General features: G+C 39.7%; 1 protein-coding gene across 3 annotated transcripts in view; it reads left to right on the top strand.

Moving 5' to 3' along the window:
• The window catches only part of Umad1 (UBAP1-MVB12-associated (UMA) domain containing 1), a 204,864-nt gene that overhangs the window by 578 nt on the left and 187,982 nt on the right, over window positions 1-16,304 (top strand). The window lies entirely within an intron of this gene.

The following is a 16,304-nucleotide window of genomic DNA, read 5'->3' as shown; positions in this document are numbered from 1 at the left end:
AGCAAATACATGTGTTTGGGCTCCTGTAGAGGAGGACCACTGGGCAGTTCCGGAGGAGACAGGCTTCACCAGCTGTTAATTCAAGCTAGTGCTCCTCCACCGGTGCCACATTTTCTCTATCTGCAAAACCAGGGGTTGACTGATTTGCAAAGTCCTGGCTAATTCTAATTTGTGTTTGTAATATTATATCTACTTCCCCGGAGTACTTTGAAGCATAGAGCTGACTGCCTGAAAGATTAGGGGGGAAATTATCAGATGTGCCTCTGGTTCATAGTATGACTGGAAGCTCGTGGCTATTGATTTTAAAGATGTCATCAGTGAGGACTGATACCAGGAAATTTCAGAACGAATGCATATGAAAATACCTTCAAAAGAGGTTGCAGAAATTAGAATATAATTTTAATTGGGTCTCATAATTATGTGGAAACAGTGTCTGGATTTTCCTACAGCCACAGACTTATTATTAACCTTCAAATTAAGGGTCCTAATTGGAGTTACAATGTAGTCCTGCTGTTTAAGATCTGCAAAGATCTGCTTTGAGATTTTTATATGGCAATTTAAGATTGAAATCCGATATGCCCTATTGAAATGATTTTAACTTTCCTTAGTGTTTATAGTTAATGTTTGTCTTAGTTCTGTTGTTGCTAAGACAAGTTTAAAGAATCCCATTAGTTGTGGGATGCGTTTCGTTTGGGTCTGGCAAGTCAGTATTGCAGCATTCAGGGTACACCACCACCTTTTCTGTCCTGGTGCGCAGCACCCTTTACACAGTGAAAACTAGCCAGCAGGAAGTAAGTTACCATCTCAGTTCTAGCTTGCTTTCTCTGGGTACTGTAAGCAAATTGAAGCATGTGTTCAGCAGTAGGTTCTTACCATCAAGTTATGGTTGACAGTTAAGAGCGTTGTTGGACGACTGTTGTTTGGGTGCCGTTGGGGCCCCTCTCACCTCATGGAGGGGAATCTCACATCCAGCACTGAGATTTTCATTTTTAATAACCCATGTCTTTGCGGGAAGCATTCTTCACCCATGCAGGGTACCTCCATTTAAACTCCTTTTAAAAACAGTTATATTTTTCAGTTAGCTTACAAAGTAGTGTGTTTCCTTGAGGCCCATTCATACATCCTTAGTCTTAGACTATTGCAGCCCCCTGCTTTATCCCCATCCTCTGTTCCCATTTCCACTTAAACCTTTTATCTCCAGTATTCTCCCAAAACAAACTGCTTTCATAGCACAAATGCTCTACTGTCCCCTCCATTCCTTGAGATTTCTCTACTCCCATCTTTGGTTTTTGTAGCTTCCTGACTTCCACAGACACTACAAATCAAACACACAAATCTAAAATCTTGAAGCTAGGATCCATATATGAGAGAGAACACGTGATGTTTGTGTTTCTTGGCCTGGATTACCTCATTCCATATAATATCTTCTAGTTCCTTCCATTTTCTTGTAAATTTTATAATTTCATTTTTTCCCTGTACAACTGAATAAAACTCCATGGTGTATATGTAGACCTTTTCATTTTCCATTCGTCAGCTGGTGGACATTCAGGATGATTCCATTTCCTATCTATTGTCAACAGAGCATCAATGAAAATGGATGTCAGAGTATCTCTGTGATAAGGTATTGAGTGCTGTGAATATAATAAGCCCAGGAGTGGTATAGCTAGGTCATCTGGTAGTTCTATTTTTTTTTTTTTTTTAGCTTTCTAAGAAACCTGTATACTGACTTCCTGTCTTAGTTACTTTTCTGCTGCTGTGATGGAACTTCATGACCAAAAGCAATGTGGTACAGAAAGGGTTCATTTTACTTACATATCCTGAATCATTGTCCACTGTAGGAAGCCAAGGCAGGAACTCAAACCAGGCTTCTGGAGGCAGGAGCTAATGCAGAGGCCATGGAAGAGTGCTGCTTATTGGCTTGCTCCTAATGGCTTGCTCAGCCTGCTTTTTTTTTTTATTTAATATTTTTATTTTATAATTAACTTAATTTCACATATCAGCCACGAATTCCCCTGTCCTCCCTCCTCCCACCCCAGCCCTCCCCCCCAACCCACCCCCCATTCCCACCTCCTCCAAGGCAAGGTCTCCTCTGGGGAGTCAGCCCAGCCTGGTAGACTCAGCCCAGGCAAGTCCAGTCCTCTCCTCCCTATACCAAGGCTGAGCAAAGTGTCCCAGCATAGGCCTCAGGCTCCAAAAAGCCAGTCCATGCACCAAGGACAGGTCCTGGTCCCACTGCCTGGGGGCCTCCCAAACAGTTCAGGCTAATCAACTGTCTCACTTATCCAGAGGGCCTGGTCCAGTTCCATGGGGGCTCCTCAGCCATTGGTTCTCAGCCTGCTTTCATAAAGAACAGGTACCCACCCACTGTAGGGTGGCCCCTTTCATATTAATTACTAATTAAGAAAATGTTCAGCAAGTTTATCTTCAACCCAATCTTATGGGTCATTTTTTTCCAATTGAGACTCCCTGCTCTTTGATGACTCTAGCATGTGTCAAGTTGACATAAAACTATCCAAGACACTTGCACAGTGTTTCACTAATTTGCATTCCTACTGTCAGTAGGAAAGTGTTGACCTTTCCTGGTATCCTCTCCTGTGTTTTTCTGATGGTAGTCATTTTGACTGGGGTGAGACAGAATCTCAAAAAGTTTCCCTGATAACTAATAATTTGAACACTTTTAAAAATGTTTATTGGGTGTTTGTGTTTATTCTTTTGAAAATACCCTGTTCAGTTCCATACCCTCACCCCCCCCTTTTTTTGATTGGGTTATTTGTTTTCTTGAGTTCTTTGTAATTCCTAAACACTAACTCTGCATTGGGTATATAACTAGCAAATATTTGCTCCCCTTTTGTAGGCTACCTTTTCATTCAATTGACAATTTCCTTTGCTATACAAAACCTTTTGAATTTCATGAGATTCCCATTTGTTGATTAGTTTTTATCTCCTGAGTGATAGAAATTCTATTCAGAAAGTTGTAGCAAGAATCTCTAAAGGTCTTATTAATAAAAACAAACCTGGAGCCAGGTATTGGGGTGAATGCTGGAAGATCAGAGAAGCAGAACAAGCCACAGCCACCTCACCTTGCCAATTCCTCAGCTGATCCTGTTTCCTCAGACTGGAAGCCTCTGAGTCCTTATCCAGATTGAATCTCAGCTGAACTGCTGCTCCAAAGCCTAAAAGCTTAACCAGCTGGTTCCTGGTTTTCACGCCTTATATACCTTTCTGCTTTCTGCCATCCCTTCCTGGGATTAAAGGCTCTTGTTACCACCTGTCGGTTTCCAGTGTGGCCTTGAACTCACAGAGATCCAGGCGATCTCTGCCTCTGGAATGCTAGGATTAAAGGCGTGTGTGCCACCATTTTCTGACCTCTATATCTAGTGTCTCTTCTGTTCTCTGACTCCAGATAAGTTTATTAGGGTGCACAATATTTTGGGGAACACAATATCACCACAGAAAGTCTCTACTATGCTTGTATCTTAGCTAGGGTTTTATTGCTCTGAAGACACACAGTGGCCACAGCACCTCTCATAAAGGAGAAGATTTAATTGGGGCTGGCTTATAGTTCAGAGATTTAGTCATGGCAGGAGCATGACAGCATTCAGGCAGACATGGTACATGGTACTGGAGAGATAGCTGAGAGTTCTATATCCTGATCAGTAAGCAGTAGGAAGAAAGTGCCACTGGGCCTGGCTTGGGCTTCTGAAAGCCCAAAACCCACTCTCAATGACACACTTCCTCCAACAAGGCCACACCCCCAATAGTGCCACTCCTTATGAGCCTATGGGGGCCATTTCATTCAAACTTCCACAGTTTGTATCTTGAAATGCACTCCCTACTTTTTTCTGTAATAGTTTCATAGTATCAGGTCTTATGTTGAGGTCCTTGATCTGTTTGGAGTTGACTTTTGTGCAATGTAGGAAGCAAGGATTCATGTCATTCTCTACAGGTAGATAACCAGTTTCCCTGTCACCATTTGTTAAAGATCTACCTCTTCTCCAGTGTATATTTTTGGCATATTTGCTAAAAATCAGCTGGCCATAGTTGCATTGGTCTTCTATATTACTGTCTCTTTCTGTGCCAGTACCATGCCTTTTTTTTTTTTTCAATTACTAGAGGTCTATGGTATGACTTGAAAGCAGTTGTGGAGTTACTTACAGCAGTATTCTTTTTGCTTGGCTATATAGGGTCATTTGTGCTTTCATATTAATTTTAAGATTGTTTTTCCATTTCTTGGAAGAATGTTGCTGGAATTCTCCCCCTACACACACTGATTATGTTGAATCTGTGATTGCTTATGGAGTGGATAGTTTTTCTGTTGACGTAAAAACCAGACTTCTCATCTTTTCTTTCTTTCTTTTCTTTCTTTCTTTCTTTCTTTCTTTCTTTCTTTCTTTCTTTCTTTCTTTCTTTCTTTCTTTCTTTCTTTTTTTTTTTTTTGAGACAGGGTTTCTCTATGTAACAGTCCTGGCTGTCCTGAAACTCACTCTGTAGACAAGGTTGCATTTGAAATCACAGAGATCCTCCTGCCTCTGCCTCTTGAGTGCTGGGATTAAAGGTGTGTGCCACCAGTGTCAGCTCACAGTTCTCATCTTAAAGAGAATAAGATTGGCCAGCATTTTATTTATCAGCCAATCAGAGCCACCCATTCACAGCATACAAAACATTCCACAGCAAATATGAGTGACCATGGCCTGGGAACACATATTCAGGTCACCCCATATTCTATGTTCCAATGTGGAAGCAGTTTCACAGAGTTCTTATAGTTTTACAGAACAAAGAAAGTCATAAGTCAAGGCAACTGTAAAATACATTGGTGGGTACACCAGAGAGGCAGGTACAAAAGAGAGATGGGGAGCTATGTTTTAGGCCTAAGATGTTAACTGATGACATTCTTAGCTCTTGGAGTGGTGGCAGCTAGTGTTCTGCTAAGTTAATAGCTTTGAAGAGATTTTTAATTATTATCACAAGATGTTAGTTCTAAGTTAATAGCTTCTAAGAGGTTTTGATTTATTATCATGCAGTGTTAGTTCAGATACAGAGTGGGGCAAGGAATGGCTGTTCCAGAAGGCTAAAACTAGCCCAGGATAAAGTAATTAGCCTCTGAGTCTACAAAACTCCAGGCTCTCCACAGTACCTATGTTCAGTCTGTCTGTCAGTCTCTGTAGACACAGACTCCTCCAGGAGTCTTTTGTTCACAGCCAGACATTGCTTCATTTCAGGAATTTTCATTCACATTTCCATCCTCAATTTCATTCTTAAGAATTTGAAGATTCTCCATGGTTTATTCCAAGTTTGTTTTGCTTTTATGAATGATGTTGTTCCCTTGGTTTCATTCTTTAGTATGCTTGTCATTGTTGTATAGGAAGGCTACAATTTTTGTATGTTGATTTTGTATCCTGACACTTTGCTGAAAGCGTTTAACATTTTGAAGAGTTTTCTGGTTGAGACTTCAATATCTCTTAGAGAATCATAATAGGAACAACTACAGTCACTTATTTGTAACCTTTATATTAGTTTTTCTTGTCTTATTGCTCAAGTTAATTCAGTACTACACTAACAATGGACAAAATAAACACCCTTGTCTAGTTTCTGATGTGTGTGTGTGTGTGTGTGTGTGTGTGTAAATTCTTTTGAGTTTTCCTGATTTAATACAGTGTTGGCTATAGGTTTATAGTATATTACCTTTATTATGTTGAGATACAGCCCTTCTATTCTGAGATTCTCATAGCCTTGCATTCATTTTTCCTAGGTTTAACTCTCTATTTTTTTTTTTTTTATGTATTTCAGGTTTAAGGTGGATCTTCCTGTCTTATTTGTAATATGCACAGCTTCCTTGGTCTGATTCTATGTTTTTAAGTCAGCTGACAGTTTCTTGCTCTGGCTTTTTTCTTTTTGTTTGGTAATTTAAAATTATAGATTCATCTTTCATGGAATTTTTCTTTTGTTGATTTCTGTGGTTTGATTTCAGGGTGTGTTTTTCAGGAAAACATGTTTCCTTCTTTGCACAATGTTTGGCCCGAGGCTTTGTGCCTGTTCATTGTGGGACATGGGTCATTAAAACCCAGGCTTGTATCCATTAGAAACCAGCAGTGGCCACAGGAAAAATGCAATGGTTAGTACTCAGATATCCCCCAGTAGACTTTTAGCCCTTCCACCTTTTGGGCCTCTGTAGAATTTCTTGATCTCTTATTGGTTTGGCCATCCATTTTTAAATGGCATTAAGATGTATTTTTACATAGTTTGTATGTAAAACAAACAAAACAAAACAAAAAAGAAAAAACCCAGTGATTGTTTGTTTGTTTGTTTTAACATAAATTGTGTTGATACAATTTCCCTGGACATCTTTTTCATGTGATCAGAAATATATATGCTCTAGTGTTATTTTTTAGTAGGAATCCGACAAAATGTAATTTTGCAAAAAGGAAAACTTTGCATGACTGCATTTGCATTAGGAACCTAGCATAGTCACAGCAATAGAGACAGAAAGTAAAGGTGTTGAACAATGGTTGAGTTGTAGTTACACAATTTGAGTTTTAGAAGATGACGAGTTCTGGTGATGGAAATGGGGGTGGTGATGGTTGCATAACAGTATGAAACTACACAACACACTGAACTACAGGGTTAAAAATAGTTAAGCAGTAACTTTTCTATTATAAATACTTTAGCAAAACCAACAAATAGAAAGTTGATGTTACTTTTACCAAAAGTACATTTATTAGCCTATTCCCAACCATTCTCCATGCTGAACTCTCAGTGTTTCTCCTAAAATACCCCTCATCCAACATTCTTCTAATGCCACCATTAAACCAAATTCTTTAACATCACATTTGGCTAGTATTAAGAAGTGCATGCCTATTCTTTGTCATCCCATGAATGTTATTTAAGAGAGCTTGTGTGGGAATTCTAATTGGTGAAGACAACAAATATAACTATTTTCCTATTCCTTAAGGAAGGGTCTGAGACTGGAGGTCTCAAATCCATCTGGGGAGTAACCCAGTTCTCCCTAGCATTTGGACAGGTAAGAGATCATGACCTCATAATCCTATGGATTTAATCAGATGTTTTCTACATTGCTATTTATTTCTTGTGGGAAATTATCAGACAGATACTCTTCCTATTAGTCTTTGAATTGATATTTCCCTTACTATCTTGATATCTCTTTTTAAAATTTATTTATTTTTCTATTATCAACTTGATACAGTATAAATTCTTATCCTAATAGTGAAATGTTTGATTGAGGCTTGCTCAGTAATTGAGTAAAACCAACACTTATTATAAGCCACAGTCATCCTAGTGTCCCCCTTGCTATATAGCCTCCCTGGTTCTGTGGGTTGCAGTCTGATTGTTCTTTGCTTTACATCTAGAGTCCACTTATGAGTGAGTACATACCATGACTGTCTTTCTGGGTTTGGGTTACCTCACTCAGGATGATATTTTCTAGTTCCATCCATTTGCCTGCAAATTTCATGCTGTCATTGTTTTTCTCTGCTGAGTAGTACTCCATTTTGTGTATGTACCACATTTTCTTAATCTATTCTTCAGTTGGTTGTTTCCAGGTTCTGGCTATTACAAATAGTGCTGCTATGAACATAGTTGAGCATGATATCCCTTTTTTTAATTAAGAAATTTTTTATTCATTCCACATACCAACTACAGATCCCTCCTTCATCTCTTCCCCCACCTCACTCCCCCCTAGCCTTCCCTCCCAGCCCATCGCCCATCTCCTCCTCTGAAAAGATATGGCCTCCCATGGGGAGTCAGCATATTCAGTTGAGGCAGGTCCAAGACCCTCCCCCTGCATCAAGGCTATGCAAGGTGTCCCATCACAGGCAATGGGCTTCAGAAAGCCAGTTAATGCACCAGGGATAGATCCTATTCCCACTGTCAGGGGCCCCTCAAACAGACCAAGCTACACAACTGTCGTGCTCATGCAGAGTGCCCAATCCAGTCTCATGCAGGCTCCACAGCTGTTGGTCTAATGTTCATGAGTTCCCACTAGCTTGGTTCTGTTGTATCTATAAATTTCCCCCTCATGATCTTGATGCCCCTTGCTCATAGCATCCCTCTTCCCTCTCTTCAACTGGACTTCTGGAGCTTGGCCTGGTGCTTGGCCATGGCTCTCTGCATCTATTTCCATCAGTTACTGAATGAAGGCTCTATGATGACAGTTAGGGCATTCACCAATTTGATCACCGGGGTAGACCATCTCAGGTACCCCCTCCACCACTACTAGTAGTCTAAGCTGGGGTCATCCCTGTGGATTCCTGGGAACTTCCCTCACACCATGTTTCTCCCTGTTCCTATCCTTTAATTTCTTTCTTTGAAGATTTAAAGTTCTTGTCATACAGGTCTTTCACTTGCTTAGTTAAAGTTACCCTAAGGTATTTTATATTATTTGTGGCTATTGTAAAGAGTGATGTTTCTCTGATTTCTTTCTCGGCCCATTTATTACTTGTGTAAAGGAAAGCTACTGATTTTTTTTTTTTTTTTTTTTTTAGTTAATCTAGTATCCCGATAAATTGTTGAAGGTGTTTTTCAGCTGTAGGAGTTCCTTGGTAGGATTTTTGGGGTCACTTATGTAGACTATCATATCATCTGTAAGTAGTGAAAGTTTGATTTCTTCCTTTCCAATTTGTATCCCCTTGATCTCCTTTTGTTGTCTTATTGCTCTAGCTAGAACATCGAGTACTATATTGAATAGATATGGGGAGAGTGGACAGCCTTGTCTTTTTCCTGATTTTAGTGGAATAGCTTTGAGTTTCTCTCCATTTAATTTGATGTTGGCTGTTGGCTTGCTGTAAATTGCCTTCATTATGTGTAGGTATGTTCCTTGTATTACTGATCTCTCCAAGACCTTTATCATGAATGGGTGTTGGATTTTGTCAAAGGCTTTTTCAGCATCTAATGAAATGATCATGTGGTTTCTTTTGTAGTCTGAAGTTTTCTCCATCCTGTCCACCCTGCAGACTGTGGCTACTTATAAAATAATCACTTGGAGGCTTAATTTTAATTACCAGTTGCATGGCATATGGCAAGCTTCTTGCTAGCTAGCTCTTATAACTTGACCATTTCCTATTAATCTATAAGTTGCCACATGACCATAGCTTACTGCTGTGGATATCGTTCTATATAAGTAAAACACTGATGGCCAGTGACCAGGCAGGAAGTAGGTGAACAGGCAGGAAGTAGGTGGGACAAGGAGAGAGGAGAATTCTGGGAAGCGGAAGGCTGAGGGGGGAGACACTGCAGCCACCACCAGGACAAGCAGCATGTAAAGACGCCGGTAAGCTACCAGCCATGTGGCAAGGTATAGATTTATAGAAATGGGTTAATTTAAGATAAAAGAACAGTTAGCAAGAAGTCTACCATGGCCATACAGTTTGTAAACAATATAAGTCTCTGTGTTTACTTGGTCGGGTCTGAGCGGCTGTGGGACTGGCGGGTAACAAAGCTTTGTCCTGACTGTGGGCAAGGCGGAAAACTCTAGCTACAGCTTACCAGTATTTTCACATCTTGCTTCCCCTGGCAGTGCTGGCATCTCTCTCCCCTCTGCCTTTCTTCTTCTATCTGCCTGGATTTCCCACCTGCCTCTAAGCTGCCTTACCATATGCCAAAGCACCTTATTTATTAACCAACGAGAACAACATATATTCACAGCATACAGAAAGACATTCCCCAGCAGTTTTTTTCTTTCAGTTTGTTTATATGGTGTATTACATTGCCATCTGTGCATCTCTTGGATGAAGCCTACTTGGTCATGTTGGATAATTTTTTTGATGTGTTCTTGGATTCAGTTTGACAGTATTTTATTGAGTATTTTTGCATCAATGTTCATGAGGGAGATTGGTCTGTTATTCTCTTTCTTTGTTGCATCTTGGTGTGGCTTAGGTATCAGGGTAACTGTAACCTCATAAAAAGAATTTGGTAATGTTCCTTCTGTTTCTACTCTGTAGAACAGTTTGAAGAGTATTGGTTATAGCTCTTTGAAAAATCTGGTAAAATTTTATGCTGAAGCCATCTTGTCTTGGGCTTTTGGGGCTTGGAAGTCTTTAATAGAGTTTCTGTTTACTTCGGTTTTATAGGTCTATTTAAAATTGTTTATCTGGTCTTGATTTAATTTTGGTATGTGGTACCTATCCAGAAAAGTGTCCATTTCTTTTAGATTTTCCAATTTTGTGGAGTACAAGTTTTTGAAGTATGACTTAATGATTTTCTGGATTTCCTAGTTGTCTGTTGTTATGTCCCCCTTTTCATTTCTGATTTTGTCAATTTGAATGTTGTTCTCTTTTTGCCTTTTGGTTAGTTTGGATAAGAGCTTGTTGATTTTCTCATAGAACCAACTCTGTTTTATTGATTCTTTGTATTGTTCTCTTTGTTTCTATTTTATTGTTTGCAGCCCTCAATTTGATTATTTCTTGGCGTCAATTCCTCCTGAGTGAGTTTGCTTCTTTTGTTCTAGAGCCTTAAGGTGTGGTGTTGAATTGCTAGTGTGAGATTTCTCCAACTTCTTTATGTGGGCATTTAGTGCTATGAATTTTCCTCTTAGCACTGCTTTCATAGTTACCCATAAGTTTGGGTATGTTGTACATTCATTTTCATTGAATTCTAGGAAGTCTTTAATTTCTTTCTTTATTTCTTCCTTGACCCATTAGTGATTCAGTTGGGCATTATTCAGTTTCCATGTGATTGTAGGCTTTCTGCAATTTTTGTTGTTGTTGAAATCTGACTTTAAGCAATGGTTGTCTCATAAAATACAGGAGGTTATTCCAATTTTTTTGTATCTGATGAGATTAGCACTGTGACCGAGTATGTGGTCGATTTTAGAGAAGGTTCCATGGGTGCTGAGAAGAAGGTATGTTCTTTTGTGTTAGGGTGGAATGTTCTGTAGATATCTATTAAGTCCATTTGAATCATAACATTTGTTAGATCCCTTATTTCTCTGTTAAGTTTCTGTCAGGCTGACCTGTCCATTGGTGAGAGTGGGCTGTTGAAGTCTCTCACTACTAGTGTGTGGGGTTTGATGTGTGATTTAAGCTTTAGTAATGTTTCTTTTATATATGTGGTTACCCTTGTATTTGGGGCATAAATGTTCAGAATTAAGACTTCATCTTGGTGGATTTTTCCTGTTATGAATATGTAATGTCCTTCTTGATCTCTTTTGATTTATTTTAGTTTGCAGTCTATTTTGTTAGATATTAGGATAGCTCCACCAGCTTGCTACTTAAGTCCATTTGATTGGAAAGTCTTTTCCCAGCCTTTTAATCTGAAGTAGTGTCTGTCTTTGAAGTTGAGGTGCATTTCTTGTATGTAGCAGAAGGATGGATCCTGTTTTCATATCTGTTCTGTTAGACTGTGTTTTTTATAGGTGAATTGAGTCCATTGATGTTAAGGGATATTAATAACCAGTGATTGTTAATTCCTGTTATCTTTTGGTGGTAGTAAGTATGTATTTCCCTTCTTTGGGACGTGCTGCTGTGGGGTTATCTATTTCCTGTGTTTTTGTGGGTGCATCTAACTTCCTTAGGTTGGAGTTTTCCTTCTAGTGTTTTCTGTAGGGCTAGATTTGTGGATAGGTATTGTTTAAATATGGCTTTGTCTTGGAATTTCTGTGCACTCTGTCTGTGGTAACTGAACATTTTACTGGGTACAGTGGTCTGGGCTGGCATCCGTGGTCTCTTAGTGTCTGAATTATGTCTTTCCAGATCCTTCTGGGTTTCAGAGTCTCCATTGAGAAGTCGGGTGTTATTCTGATATGTCTGCCTTTATAAGTCACTTGGCCTTTCCCCTTTGTTGCTCTTAATATTCTGTATTTTTTGTGGTTTAATTATCATGTGGTGAGGGAACTTTTTTGTGGGGGGGGAGGATCTATTCTATTTGGTGTTCTATAAGCTTCTTGTATCTTCATAGGTATTTCCTTCTTTAAGTTGAGAAAGTTTTCTTCTATGATTTTGTTGAATATATTTTCTGTACCTTTGAGTTGGTATTTTTCTCTTCCTTCTATCCCGATTATGTTTAGGTTTGGCCTTTTCATGGTGTCCTAGATTTCCTGGATGTTTTGGCTTTGGTGGTTTCCTTGACTGATGAATCTGTTTCCTCTATTGTATTCTCCATGCCAGAGATTCTTTCTTCCATCTCTTGTTGTATTCTGTTGGTTATGTCTGCATCTGTAGTTCCTGTATGTTTACTCATATTTTCTATTTCCAGAGTTCCCTCAGTTTGTGTCTTCTTTATTGTTTCTCTTTCAGTTTGTCTTTTCCTCAGTTTCTTTAAGGGAATTTTTATTTCATCTTTAAAGTTCTCTATCATTTTCATGAAGTTATTTTGAAGGTTGCTTTCTGATGTTTCTTCTGTGTTGTGATGTTTAAGTCTTGCTGTTGTTCTGGTGGTGCCATATAGCCGTATTTCTTTCACTGGCTCTGGTTCCAGGACCTAAGTTTGTTTCTTTGACTCTGCTTTTAGGGTCAGGGTGTGTTTCTTTGGTTTCAAGACCAACGTTTTTTTTTTCCCCCCACTGGCTCTGATTTCAGGTCCATGGTGGGTTTCTTTCACTGGCTTTGGGTTCAGGATCAGGGTGGGTTTCTTTCACTGGTTCTGGGTTCAGAGCCAGAGTGGATTTCTTTTGCTGGCCCTTTTACCCTACACATGTTACATTGATTCATTCAATTTTAGTAGCTCATATACATCCTCCATGTGTGGCTCTTCTAGACAGTAATTGATTCTTCAGTGGCTTAAGAGTATAAAAGGACTCTAAATGAGTTGGAAAATGAGGACTGATTTGTAATTCTTTGAACTTGAAATTAGACAAGTCCTGTGCTCTGCTTACAGAGCTTTTTCTGTTTTGTTTATTTGTTCTGTTTTTTTTTTTTTTTTTTTTTTTTTTTTTTTTTTTTTGATACAGGATTTCTCTGTGTAACCTTGGCTGTCCTGAACTTGCTCTGTAGCCCAGGCTGGCCTTGAACTAATAAATAAAGATCAACCTGCCTCTGCCTCCTGAGTGCTAGGATTAAAGGTGTATGCCACCATCACCTGGCAGAGTTTTTTCTGTTTTAAGGCTAATTGAACACCAGGCATCCTAATTATCACACTCGATGACTTTATTCTTCCATGGGACATTGTTTATTATACATGGTCATTTCACCTAAGATATTTGCTATACTGTTCAGATTTTCAGGAGTCTTTTTCTGAATGTGTTTTTCAGAGTTGCAAAATTAAATGAAGTAGGTGTTATTCTTCTGATGGCTTGTATAGTTTTTTTTTCATGCCCAACTAACAAGAGTTGTTTTTGACATTTATGTAGATTTGTGTTTTTAATTTTCCTAAAACAGAAAATATATCATTGAATATTTAACTTAGAAGGATTAATATGACCCTAAAGGCTGTCAAATTATCTTCTTGGTGAGTGACTGTGACTTGTCTGATAATTTGCAAGTGCAACTTATAATAGCTCAGAAGTCAAGAACTTGACCTTTCAGAGTTCAGTATCACCCCCATATTTGGCAAAAGAAAATTATGCTTTTGGGCCTTGCACAATGGCTCAGCCAGCAAGGTGCTTGCTGCCAAGCCTGATGACCCGAGTGTTACCTCCAGTACCCGCATGGTGGAAGGAGAGAATTGACTCCCACCAGTTGTCCTCTGAGCTCCCCCTCTGCACCTTGGCGTGTGCTCGTACACGTGTGCCTGCGTGAATAAGTGTGAGTGTATGTGTGTGCACATCTGCACGTGTGCATGTGTGAGCACAAACACAATAACAAACATTGTTTTTCACTTGAATGGTTTTAAAAAGAGGAGCAGCTTTGTTTGGCTTGAAGTAAAACCTCAGACTTGAAGGTGCTCCCTGACTGGAACTCCTCCCACGGTAGGTTATGACACACATCAGCTCTCATCACTTGGCCATAGCTCCCGAGGGAGGAGTGCGGCCTCATGAGCCCCTTCCCCTTCCCTGGTGGACTGTTGCTGGGCCTCGTCTTGTGCAGCTAACCACTGCTGCTGGAGGTTTATAGGTGTAATGACCATGCCATTTCCAGAATTGTGTAGCAGTCTTTCCCGTCCTTCCGCTCTTTCGACCCCCATCTTCTGTGATGTTCACTGAGCCTTGGAGGAGCTGATACAGATTTCTTTTTCAGAGCTGTGTGTAACATGAATCTTAAGAGGTCTTATTAATAAAAACAAACCTGGGAGCCAGATATTAGGGTGAACACTGAAATGTCAGAGAAACAGAACAAGCCACAGCCACCTCACCTTGTCAATTCCTCAGCTAATCCTGTTTCCTCAAACTGGAAGCCTCTATATCCTCATCCGAATGGATCTCAGCTGAACTGTTGCTTAAAAGCCTAAAAGCTTAACCAGGCTAGTTCCTCGTCCTCACACCTTATATACCTTTTTGCTTCCTGTCATCACTTCCTGAGATTAAAGGTGTGAGTCACCATGCCTGGCTGTTTTTAATGTGGCTTTGAACTCACAGAGATCTAGATGGATCTAGCCTCTGGAATGCCAGGATTAAAGATGTGTGCTACCACTGCCTAACAATATATCACCACAACTGTGTACTTAATAGTCACTTATTACTGGCACTTTACCAGTTATGAGTCTCTGTGTTATCTATTACCTACTAAAAACAGAAGCTTTTCTGACCAAAACTTACCTCTGGGTATAACTGTGTATATTTAGAATTCATTTGATGCCAAGTTGATTGAGCATAATAGTAGCAGGTCTCCCCTTAGGGCCTCTTACTTCCAATGCCATAAACTTGTGATGAGAGTTCCAGGTCCAGGCATGAATATCAAACTGTGAAGTGTGCCTTAATTCCAATCAGAAAGTGGTTGGTTACCCCAATAGTAGTCATGCCATTATTGGAACATTGGACACATTTTTTGCCTAGGTTGGTATTGTAACTCACAATGTTCATATATGGGTAAGACAGTTGATGGTTTTTCTCCCCTAGTGGCCTGCATAGCCCCTTTGCTACTGTGAGAGTTAGCCTGCAGAACGGAAGCTTCTAGCTCAGTTCCTGCTTGATTTCCATGCTACTGTCTGGTTCTGGTTGGCTTTGTCACTCTCCTCCTTTTTGCCTTTTATACCCAAACTAAAAACTACGCTTTTCATTGTGATCCATGTGTACTCCAGAGCAAAGGCTACAAAACTTAAGTTAGTAGTAAATGATGCTCTCAGATAATCATTTTACCTTCTCTTCTTCCTCCTCCCCTCCTCTTCATCCATTTCATTCCATTAAAAAAAAAAAAGAACTGGCCGGGCGGTGGTGGCGCACGCCTTTAATCCCAGCACTCGGGAGGCAGAGGCAGGCGGATCTCTGTGAGTTCGAGGCCAGCCTGGGCTACCAAGTGAGATCCAGGAAAGGCGCAAAGCTACACAAGAGAAACCCTGTCTCGGAAAACCAAAAAAAAAAAAAAAAAAAAAAAAAAGAACTGATTTTTTTGTTTCATTAAGCTCAGTTTGCTTAAACTCAGTGAGACCGTAGGATTGGGATCTACAATTTTAAACAACAACAAAGCCATGTGTAAAGGCTCTTGTTGCCAATGTTGACTACCTGAATGTCAACCCTGGGAACCACATGATAGAGGCAGCAAACTGATTCCTGCTCGGTGTCCTCTGATTTCTGTATGCTCTCCATGTTATGTACCTCCATACCCTATTCTGTAAATAAGTAGTTGTAATACTAGATCCAATATTTAGTTACTTAGTTTATTTATGTATTAGGCCTGAGTATAAGTCAAAGAAGTAGAAAATAAATTTACAATTGTGATTTAATAGTTTTCCTGCTTTGTGGAGTTCATCTGTAATGTGGAGTGAAATGTCTTTCCTTGTCTGTTCTCTCGGATATCTTTATCTTTTGCTCATTCAACTAATATTTTAAAATCCACAAAAGCAAAAGTCTAAGTAAGTAAAATGAAGAATAAGAGGTGACCTTTTGGGACATCCTAATTCGTGATTTAACTGGTACTTAAGAAGGAATCTTGAAAGAATTCATGCCTCTCACGAATATAATAAAATCTGCCAAAGGCTGTTGAACTGCAGGAGGACATCGTGAGTTACTGCAACTGATTTACCAGAGAACCAAAAAGATCATAGGTTTGTGGTCAGGTAAGGAGTTTTCAGCGTTCCAGAGCACCAGGGAACACTTGGTGCGTGTTATCAGCATCCTGTGTATGAACAGGGACTGTGGGCCTGTCAGCTTTCTACAGGTTCTCTCTTATTGCTGCAGACTTACAGAACAGGCAAGACAATCACAAGTGGACAGACCCCCAGGAATGACTTAGAGTAGCTAAAGTCTTCCAGAAATTTTCCCT

This window comes from Peromyscus maniculatus, chromosome 3 (genome assembly GCF_049852395.1).
Source record: "Peromyscus maniculatus bairdii isolate BWxNUB_F1_BW_parent chromosome 3, HU_Pman_BW_mat_3.1, whole genome shotgun sequence".
NCBI classification, from domain to species: domain Eukaryota; kingdom Metazoa; phylum Chordata; class Mammalia; order Rodentia; family Cricetidae; genus Peromyscus; species Peromyscus maniculatus.
Note: the sequence above shows the minus strand (reverse complement) of the source record. Positions and strands in the feature narration are given on the sequence as shown.